We start from the raw sequence: 9633 nt of genomic DNA on the forward strand, positions 1-9633 counted from the left end.
AAGGTCATGAAATGACCAATTGAAAATGACAACAATCACTACTTTTTTTTGCAAAAATATAACAAATATTTTATTAGTATAATAAATAGCAAAAAAAGTGACATAACACAATAACAGCAGCATTAGACAAAGATCAGGCTCAACAAGGAGATGTCACTGACACAAAAGAACCAGGAATCCACCGCTCATTAGGGGAGCAGAATCACCAAATTAATAAGTGGGACATGGTCAAAGGAATCGCCGGATAATGGATCCACAGTAAACCCAGTGCTCCGAGATGCGCACACCTATTATAGTATGCACCAAAAAGGAACAACATACATGGGGGATCCAATGCCCGGAGGGTCAAACCATGTGCCACACAATAGTCATAGCAGAGACAAGTACTAATCAAAAAGCATCACATTAACATACAATAGTCCCTGTACTGCACTCACCCATAATGAGGAAGGTGGAACCCGAGTAAAACGTGCCCCGACGCGCACGTTTCGATGTCTTCTTCGGGGGGCCGTGGTGTACTGTCACATAAAGGGACTGCGTTTAAATATACCGCTCTCCTGTCCAGCCGGGCAGCGATTGGTCGCGTGCGGGGTGGGACTCCGGCAGTGGGCCGCGTCATAGGGCATTCCCGGATCTGACGCGGGCGCTTCCTGTGTCGTCACACAGAGCGCACGCGTCACTCCGTACGGAAGCCGGCCGACGCGAGCATATCCGGAGTCACAGCGCGCACGCGCTCCACGGCCACGGCCATTAGAAGGATCGGCAAGAAAGAGGGCAAAAGAAATGGCAGTATATATATATATGTGCACATCCATACATCCCGATATTTGGGGACTAAATATAGAAAGACAGTCCCATCTTACATTACCCCAAGAACCATATATATACAAAGACCAATCGTAACGTCCCCCAAAACCAACGATTACAATCATGAACCAGCACGAAGGCAGATATGAACTCTAGGGCAACCGATGTTATGATAATAGATAGTGAGCAAGAAATAACTATACCAGAATCAATTTACAATAACCATGCTGGTGTCCAATAAATGGCGCTCCTAATTGCTTCAATGCGACCATCTAGTCCGTAATGTAAAGTTATGGATAGAGTCCAGATGCATATATCAGCAATCTATATGGGGGCATGCACAATTACATCTTCAATGCCCTCCTCCTTCTTGCCATCTTCATCTCTTTTATTTCATTCTGACACCATACATTGGTTGGAGACAGGATATATCATCAGCCCACAACATGGGTCCATAGGTGTAAACATGTTCAATGCAACCAAAAATATTTCATGCAATGGTAGATATATCTATGTCCCCTTGGCAGGGAGGGGAACGGTAGAATTCCAAACGCAGAGAAATAGAGCCTGTAGAAAGGGACAGACCAAAAACAAAGGACAAACACCAACATAAATAAACAAAGTTTTAAAACCAGAACACTGAGGCAAGTGACTAAAACATCACAAATAAATGAGTCAGAAGAAGCTGAGTCAGGTGGAAAAAATTGACTGACGGAGCAAGACCTCATAAAAAGGGAGCGAAGGACAACTTCTCATTGAGTCCCCCAGGTGTCATGGTGCCCAAAATGACAATCCACCTGCATTCAAGGCGCAACAATGCCTGCTGGTAATTGCCGCCCCTTGAACCAAGATGTAATTTGTCAATAGCCTTCACTCTAAAGGATGCAGGATTGCAATCGTGATGCGTCTTATAATGTCGAGGGATGGTGCGAAGAGAGTTCAAATCCTCAACATCCTTTGCCGCCACAATGTCTCTGACATGTTCGCGTGTACGCACCCGAAATTGTCGGGTTGTCAAACCAACGTACAGCAGATTGCATCCGCATTTTGCCAGGTAGATTACATGATCGGTATTACACGAAATATAGTGTCTGATTATGAACTCTTTCGTACCATCCACTGACAAAAAAGAGGAGGCCCTATCAATGTTTTTACAGGCGATACATGAACCACAGGGAAAGCAACCCCATCTTGGTTTCCCGATGTTAAAGGGGAGGACATCACGATGCACATAATGACTGTGCACCAAGATGTCTCGCAGATTCCTACCCCTCCTTGCCGTCATGAGGGGATGATCAGAGAGAGCCTTCGCCAAAGAAGGTTCCGTTTTCAAAACAGACCAATGTTTGTCAAGAATGCGTCTTATCTCACCCCACTGGTTATTAAAAGTGGATATGAACCGTATTGGTCCAGTGCTGGGCTCCGTTTTATTGGGTACAGATAGAAGTTGGTGTCTAGAAGTGGCTCTGGCCCTGGAATGAGCTCGTTTCACACTCCGAGCACTGTATCCCCTATCCCTGAACCGCTGGGACAGATCCCCGGACTGTATGGCAAAGGACTCATTAGAAGAGCATATCCTCCTAATCCTCAAAAACTGTCCCACAGGGATTGCCCTAATGGTTGAGGACAGATGGGAGGATGATGCATGTAATAGACTGTTCACCGACGTCTCCTTCCGGAAAACGTCAGTCTGAACAGACCTATCAGATTGAATAGAGATGTTAATATCCAAAAAGTCCATGGACTCCGAATCACTCCTGAAGGTCATCCTGACATTGCGATCATTGGAATTCAAAATAGAAATAAAAGAAGATAATTCAAGGTCGGTTCCCCCCCAGATGATGAACACGTCATCGATGTATCTAAGCCAGCACTGCAAATGGGAGGCGGCGCAGGCGCCGTCGCCGAAAATCTCCCTCTCCCAATAGCCGAGAAAGAGATTTGCGTACGACGGCGCGCACGCCGCGCCCATCGCAGTGCCACGCTTCTGGAGGAAGAACCGGTCCTTGAAAAGAAAAAAATTTCGTGTCAGGATGAACTCCAGGAGCTCGAGGACCAGATCCCCTTTAACATCGGGAAACCAAGATGGGGTTGCTTTCCCTGTGGTTCATGTATCGCCTGTAAAAACATTGATAGGGCCTCCTCTTTTTTGTCAGTGGATGGTACGAAAGAGTTCATAATCAGACACTATATTTCGTGTAATACCGATCATGTAATCTACCTGGCAAAATGCGGATGCAATCTGCTGTACGTTGGTTTGACAACCCGACAATTTCGGGTGCGTACACGCGAACATGTCAGAGACATTGTGGCGGCAAAGGATGTTGAGGATTTGAACTCTCTTCGCACCATCCCTCGACATTATAAGACGCATCACGATTGCAATCCTGCATCCTTTAGAGTGAAGGCTATTGACAAATTACATCTTGGTTCAAGGGGCGGCAATTACCAGCAGGCATTGTTGCGCCTTGAATGCAGGTGGATTGTCATTTTGGGCACCATGACACCTGGGGGACTCAATGAGAAGTTGTCCTTCGCTCCCTTTTTATGAGGTCTTGCTCCGTCAGTCAATTTTTTCCACCTGACTCAGCTTCTTCTGACTCATTTATTTGTGATGTTTTAGTCACTTGCCTCAGTGTTCTGGTTTTAAAACTTTGTTTATTTATGTTGGTGTTTGTCCTTTGTTTTTGGTCTGTCCCTTTCTACAGGCTCTATTTCTCTGCGTTTGGAATTCTACCGTTCCCCTCCCTGCCAAGGGGACATAGATATATCTACCATTGCATGAAATATTTTTGGTTGCATTGAACATGTTTACACCTATGGACCCATGTTGTGGGCTGATGATATATCCTGTCTCCAACCAATGTATGGTGTCAGAATGAAATAAAAGAGATGAAGATGGCAAGAAGGAGGAGGGCATTGAAGATGTAATTGTGCATGCCCCCATATAGATTGCTGATATATGCATCTGGACTCTATCCATAACTTTACATTACGGACTAGATGGTCGCATTGAAGCAATTAGGAGCGCCATTTATTGGACACCAGCATGGTTATTGTAAATTGATTCTGGTATAGTTATTTCTTGCTCACTATCTATTATCATAACATCGGTTGCCCTAGAGTTCATATCTGCCTTCGTGCTGGTTCATGATTGTAATCGTTGGTTTTGGGGGACGTTACGATTGGTCTTTGTATATATATGGTTCTTGGGGTAATGTAAGATGGGACTGTCTTTCTATATTCAGTCCCCAAATATCGGGATGTATGGATGTGCACATATATATATATACTGCCATTTCTTTTGCCCTCTTTCTTGCCCATCCTTCTAATGGCCGTGGCCGTGGAGCGCGTGCGCGCTGTGACTCCGGATATGCTCGCGTCGGCCGGCTTCCGTACGGAGTGACGCGTGCGCTCTGTGTGACGACACAGGAAGCGCCCGCGTCAGATCCGGGAATGCCCTATGACGCGGCCCACTGCCGGAGTCCCACCCCGCACGCGACCAATCACTGCCCGGCTGGACAGGAGAGCGGTATATTTAAACGCAGTCCCTTTATGTGACAGTACACCACGGCCCCCCGAAGAAGACATCGAAACGTGCGCGTCGGGGCACGTTTTACTCGGGTTCCACCTTCCTCATTATGGGTGAGTGCAGTACAGGGACTATTGTATGTTAATGTGATGCTTTTTGATTAGTACTTGTCTCTGCTATGACTATTGTGTGGCACATGGTTTGACCCTCCGGGCATTGGATCCCCCATGTATGTTGTTCCTTTTTGGTGCATACTATAATAGGTGTGCGCATCTCGGAGCACTGGGTTTACTGTGGATCCATTATCCGGCGATTCCTTTGACCATGTCCCACTTATTAATTTGGTGATTCTGCTCCCCTAATGAGCGGTGGATTCCTGGTTCTTTTGTGTCAGTGACATCTCCTTGTTGAGCCTGATCTTTGTCTAATGCTGCTGTTATTGTGTTATGTCACTTTTTTTGCTATTTATTATACTAATAAAATATTTGTTATATTTTTGCAAAAAAAAGTAGTGATTGTTGTCATTTTGAATTGGTCATTTCATGACCTTTTGACTACTATTCCCATGGTCCTCCTGTTTTTTATATATATATTACTATATCACACTGAGGAGAAGGGCGGCCATATTACTATATATATATATTACTATATCACACTGAGGAGAAGAGCGGCCATATTACTATATATATATTACTATATCACACTGAGGAGAAGAGCGGCCATATTACTATATATATTACTATATCACACTGAGGAGAAGAGCGGCCATATTACTATATATATATTACTATATCACACTGAGGAGAAGAGCGGCCATATTACTATATATATATATATATATTACTATATCACACTGAGGAGAAGAGCGGCCATATTACTATATATATATTACTATATCACACTGAGGAGAAGGGCGGCCATATTACTATATATATATTACTATATCACACTGAGGAGAAGGGCGGCCATATTACTATATATATATTACTATATCACACTGAGGAGAAGGGCGGCCATATTACTATATATATATTACTATATCACACTGAGAAGAGCGGCCATATTACTATATATATTATTATATCACACTGAGGAGAAGAGCGGCCATATTACTATATATATATTACTATATGACACTGAGGAGAAGAGCGGCCATATTACTATATATATATTACTATATCACACTGAGGAGAAGGGCGGCCATATTACTATATATATATATATTACTATATCACACTGAGGAGAAGAGCGGCCATATTACTATATATATTACTATATCACACTGAGGAGAAGAGCGGCCATATTACTATATATATATATTACTATATCACACTGAGGAGAAGAGCGGCCATATTACTATATATATATTACTATATCACACTGAGGAGAAGAGCGGCCATATTACTATATATATATTACTATATCACACTGAGGAGAAGAGCGGCCATATTACTATATATATATTACTATATCACACTGAGAAGAGCGGCCATATTACTATATATATATTACTATATCACACTGAGGAGAAGAGCGGCCATATTACTATATATATATTACTATATCACACTGAGGAGAAGAGCGGCCATATTACTATATATATATATATTACTATATCACACTGAGGAGAAGAGCGGCCATATTACTATATATATTACTATATTACACTGAGGAGAAGAGCAGCTATATTACTATATATATATTACTATATCACACTGAGGAGAAGAGCGGCCATATTACTATATATATATTACTATATCACACTGAGGAGAAGAGCAGCCATATTACTATATATATATTACTATATCACACTGAGGAGAAGAGCGGCCATATTACTATATATATTACTATATCACACTGAGGAGAAGAGCGGCCATATTACTATATATATTACTATCTCACACTGGAGAAGAGCGGACATATTACTATATATATTACTATATCACACTGAGGAGAAGAGCTGCCATATTACTATATATATATATTACTATATCACACTGAGGAGAAGAGCGGCCATATTACTATATATATTACTATATCACACTGAGGAGAAGAGCGGCCATATTACTATATATATATTACTATATCACACTGAGGAGAAGAGCGGCCATATTACTATATATAACTATATACACTGAGGAGAAGAGTGGCCATATTACTATATATATATTACTATATCACACTGAGGAGAAGAGCGGCCATATTACTATATATAACTATATACACTGAGGAGAAGGGCGGCCATATTACTATATATATATTACTATATCACACTGAGGAGAAGAGCGGCCATATTACTATATATATATTACTATATCACACTGAGGAGAAGAGCAGACATATTACTGTATATATATTACTATATCACACTGAGGAGAAGAGCTGCCATATTACTATATATATTACTATATCACACTGAGGAGAAGAGCGGCCATATTACTATATATATATTACTATATCACACTGAGGAGAAGAGCGGCTATATTACTATATATATATTACTATATCACACTGAGGAGAAGAGCGGCCATATTACTATATATATATTACTATATTACACTGAGGAGAAGAGCGGCCATATTACTATATATATATTACTATATCACACTGAGGAGAAGAGCGGCCATATTACTATATATATATTACTATATTACACTGAGGAGAAGGGCGGCCATATTACTATATATATATTACTATATCACACTGAGGAGAAGGGCGGCCATATTACTATATATATATTACTATATCACACTGAGGAGAAGAGCGGCTATATTACTATATATATATTACTATATCACACTGAGGAGAAGAGCGGCCATATTACTATATATATATTACTATATTACACTGAGGAGAAGAGCGGCCATATTACTATATATATATTACTATATCACACTGAGGAGAAGAGCGGCCATATTACTATATATATATTACTATATTACACTGAGGAGAAGGGCGGCCATATTACTATATATATATTACTATATCACACTGAGGAGAAGAGCAGCCATATTACTATATATATATTACTATATCACACTGAGGAGAAGAGCGGCTATATTACTATATATATATTACTATATCACACTGAGGAGAAGAGCGGCCATATTACTATATATATATTACTATATCACACTGAGGAGAAGAGCGGCCATATTACTATATATATATTACTATATCACACTGAGGAGAAGAGCGGACATATTACTATATATATATATTACTATATCACACTGAGGAGAAGGGCGGCCATACTACTATATATATTACTGTATGACACTGAGGAGAAGGGAGCATAATGTGTGCATAATGGCCGTCCAAAAACTGGAGAAATCAAATCTAAAATATAACCCAAAATGTATATCAGGGAAGGGAAGCCGTGACAGACAGGGAGAGGTTAACGCTCCTCTGCATCCAGCTCCGGGGGGATCTGAGGTTTTCCATGATTGGGGCTGATTCAGTGGATGATGGAGCATTTACTGGTGAGCATAGAGGCCGGTGGTGGATGAGCAGCAGGAGCATCCGCTGTTCCTGGCCAGCCATTAAGAAAATTGTGATGGTGTGATATGTGGGGTTGTGTATAATTTTGTATAGGTTCGTATTCTAGGCGTGGTGCTCTGTCCATACCGTGTGTTCCTTGTGTGTACATTGTCCGGTTTGCAGGTTAATCACCCTCTGCCAGGCTTTTGCACCTAAGTCTGGGGGAGGGGGGACCTGGGATCTACCTAAACTCTCTGCTTACCTGGGGGATTATTCATTCTGGCTAAGGGTATGTGCGCACGTTGCTTTTTACCTGCTTTTTACCTGCTTTTTTGCTGCTTTTTCTTCTGCGCTGTTTAATGCCAAAATGGATGTGTTCTTCTATTCAAGCAAAGTCTATGGGAATTTGGGTTTCTTGTTCACACTATGTTGTTCAAAATGCTGCCTTTTTGTGGCAGAACTTTGGTCAAAAACTCAGCTTTTCAAAGAAGCAACATGTCAATTGTTTTTGCCATTTGGGTTTTGCACTGCAAAGCTGAGTTTTTGACCAAAGTTCTGCCACAAAAAGGCAGCATTTTGAACAACATAGTGTGAACAAGAAACCCAAATTCCCATAGACTTTGCTTGAATAGAAGAACACATCCATTTTGGCATTAAACAGCGCAGAAGAAAAAGCAGCAAAAAAGCAGGTAAAAAGTAGGTAAAAAGCAACGTGCGCACATACCCTCAGAAAGACAAGAGCGAAGGAGTAAAGGCCCTGTTAGGCTATGTGCGCACTAGAAATGTGAAGTTTCTCAAGAAAATTTCTTGAGAAACTTCTGGGAGTGAAAGATTTCCGGACCTCCGGAAAAAATCCGCACCAAATCCGCATGCGGATTTGCCGCGGATTAGCCGCGAATTTGCCGCGATTTTCCCACGGGTGGTTCCCAGCGGATTTTGCAGGCTGTACTGCCGAAATCCGCAGGGTACCTGCGGAAAAGAATTGACATGCTCATTTTCTCAAGAAATTTTCTCAATTCTTCTCAAGGAAATTTCTTGAGAAAAATCCGCAGTGCGCACAGCTATTTTTTTTTCCTCATAGAATTTGCTGGGAAATGTCTGCACAAAGATTGCAGACATTTCTCAAGAAATTTCCGCGGCAAATCCGCTGGTAAAACGGTCTAGTGCGCACAGAGCCTTACACTCTACGATTTATCTGCTGATCTCATTAGCGATGTGACACGCCTAGACCGTTGTTACAATTTGCTGAGATTGCACATAGGTCGTTTATTAGCGGTCACACGTAACGATCTCACAAGCGACGCAACATCCTTCAGTGATATATTGTTTGACCAAGGCAGTCGTGTGGATGTGGTTCGTCGTTTGCAGGGTGTCAAACGTACCAATATGTCTGCTGCGTTCCAAACGATGAACAATATTTTGAAAGTGAACAACGTGTCAACGATCAACGATTTTCAACCTATTTGCGATCATTCGGAGTCGCTAACGATGACGGATGTGCGTCATGAAATCTGTGACCCCGATGACATATCGTCAGATAAATCGTAACGTGTAACGCCGGCTTTAGATTGATCTTCTGAGTGAGAAGCTGATATCCCAGAGAAACTGTGAGAAACCCCGATTTCCCTGGAAAAGGACTGCTGGAGGAATGTTACTGATCCCCGGGACATTTATCCAATTACTGGACGATTTTACCCTCTGTGTGGTGGATTATTTTATGGACCTTCTGATTTGCTTGGAATAAAGGATCGTTTGATTGCTCAATCATCTCTCGCTCTGTTGATAGTGTGATATCACAGAAGGATCCCGTGACA

Source organism: Anomaloglossus baeobatrachus, chromosome 3, assembly GCF_048569485.1.
Source record: "Anomaloglossus baeobatrachus isolate aAnoBae1 chromosome 3, aAnoBae1.hap1, whole genome shotgun sequence".
Taxonomy (NCBI): Eukaryota; Metazoa; Chordata; class Amphibia; order Anura; family Aromobatidae; genus Anomaloglossus; species Anomaloglossus baeobatrachus.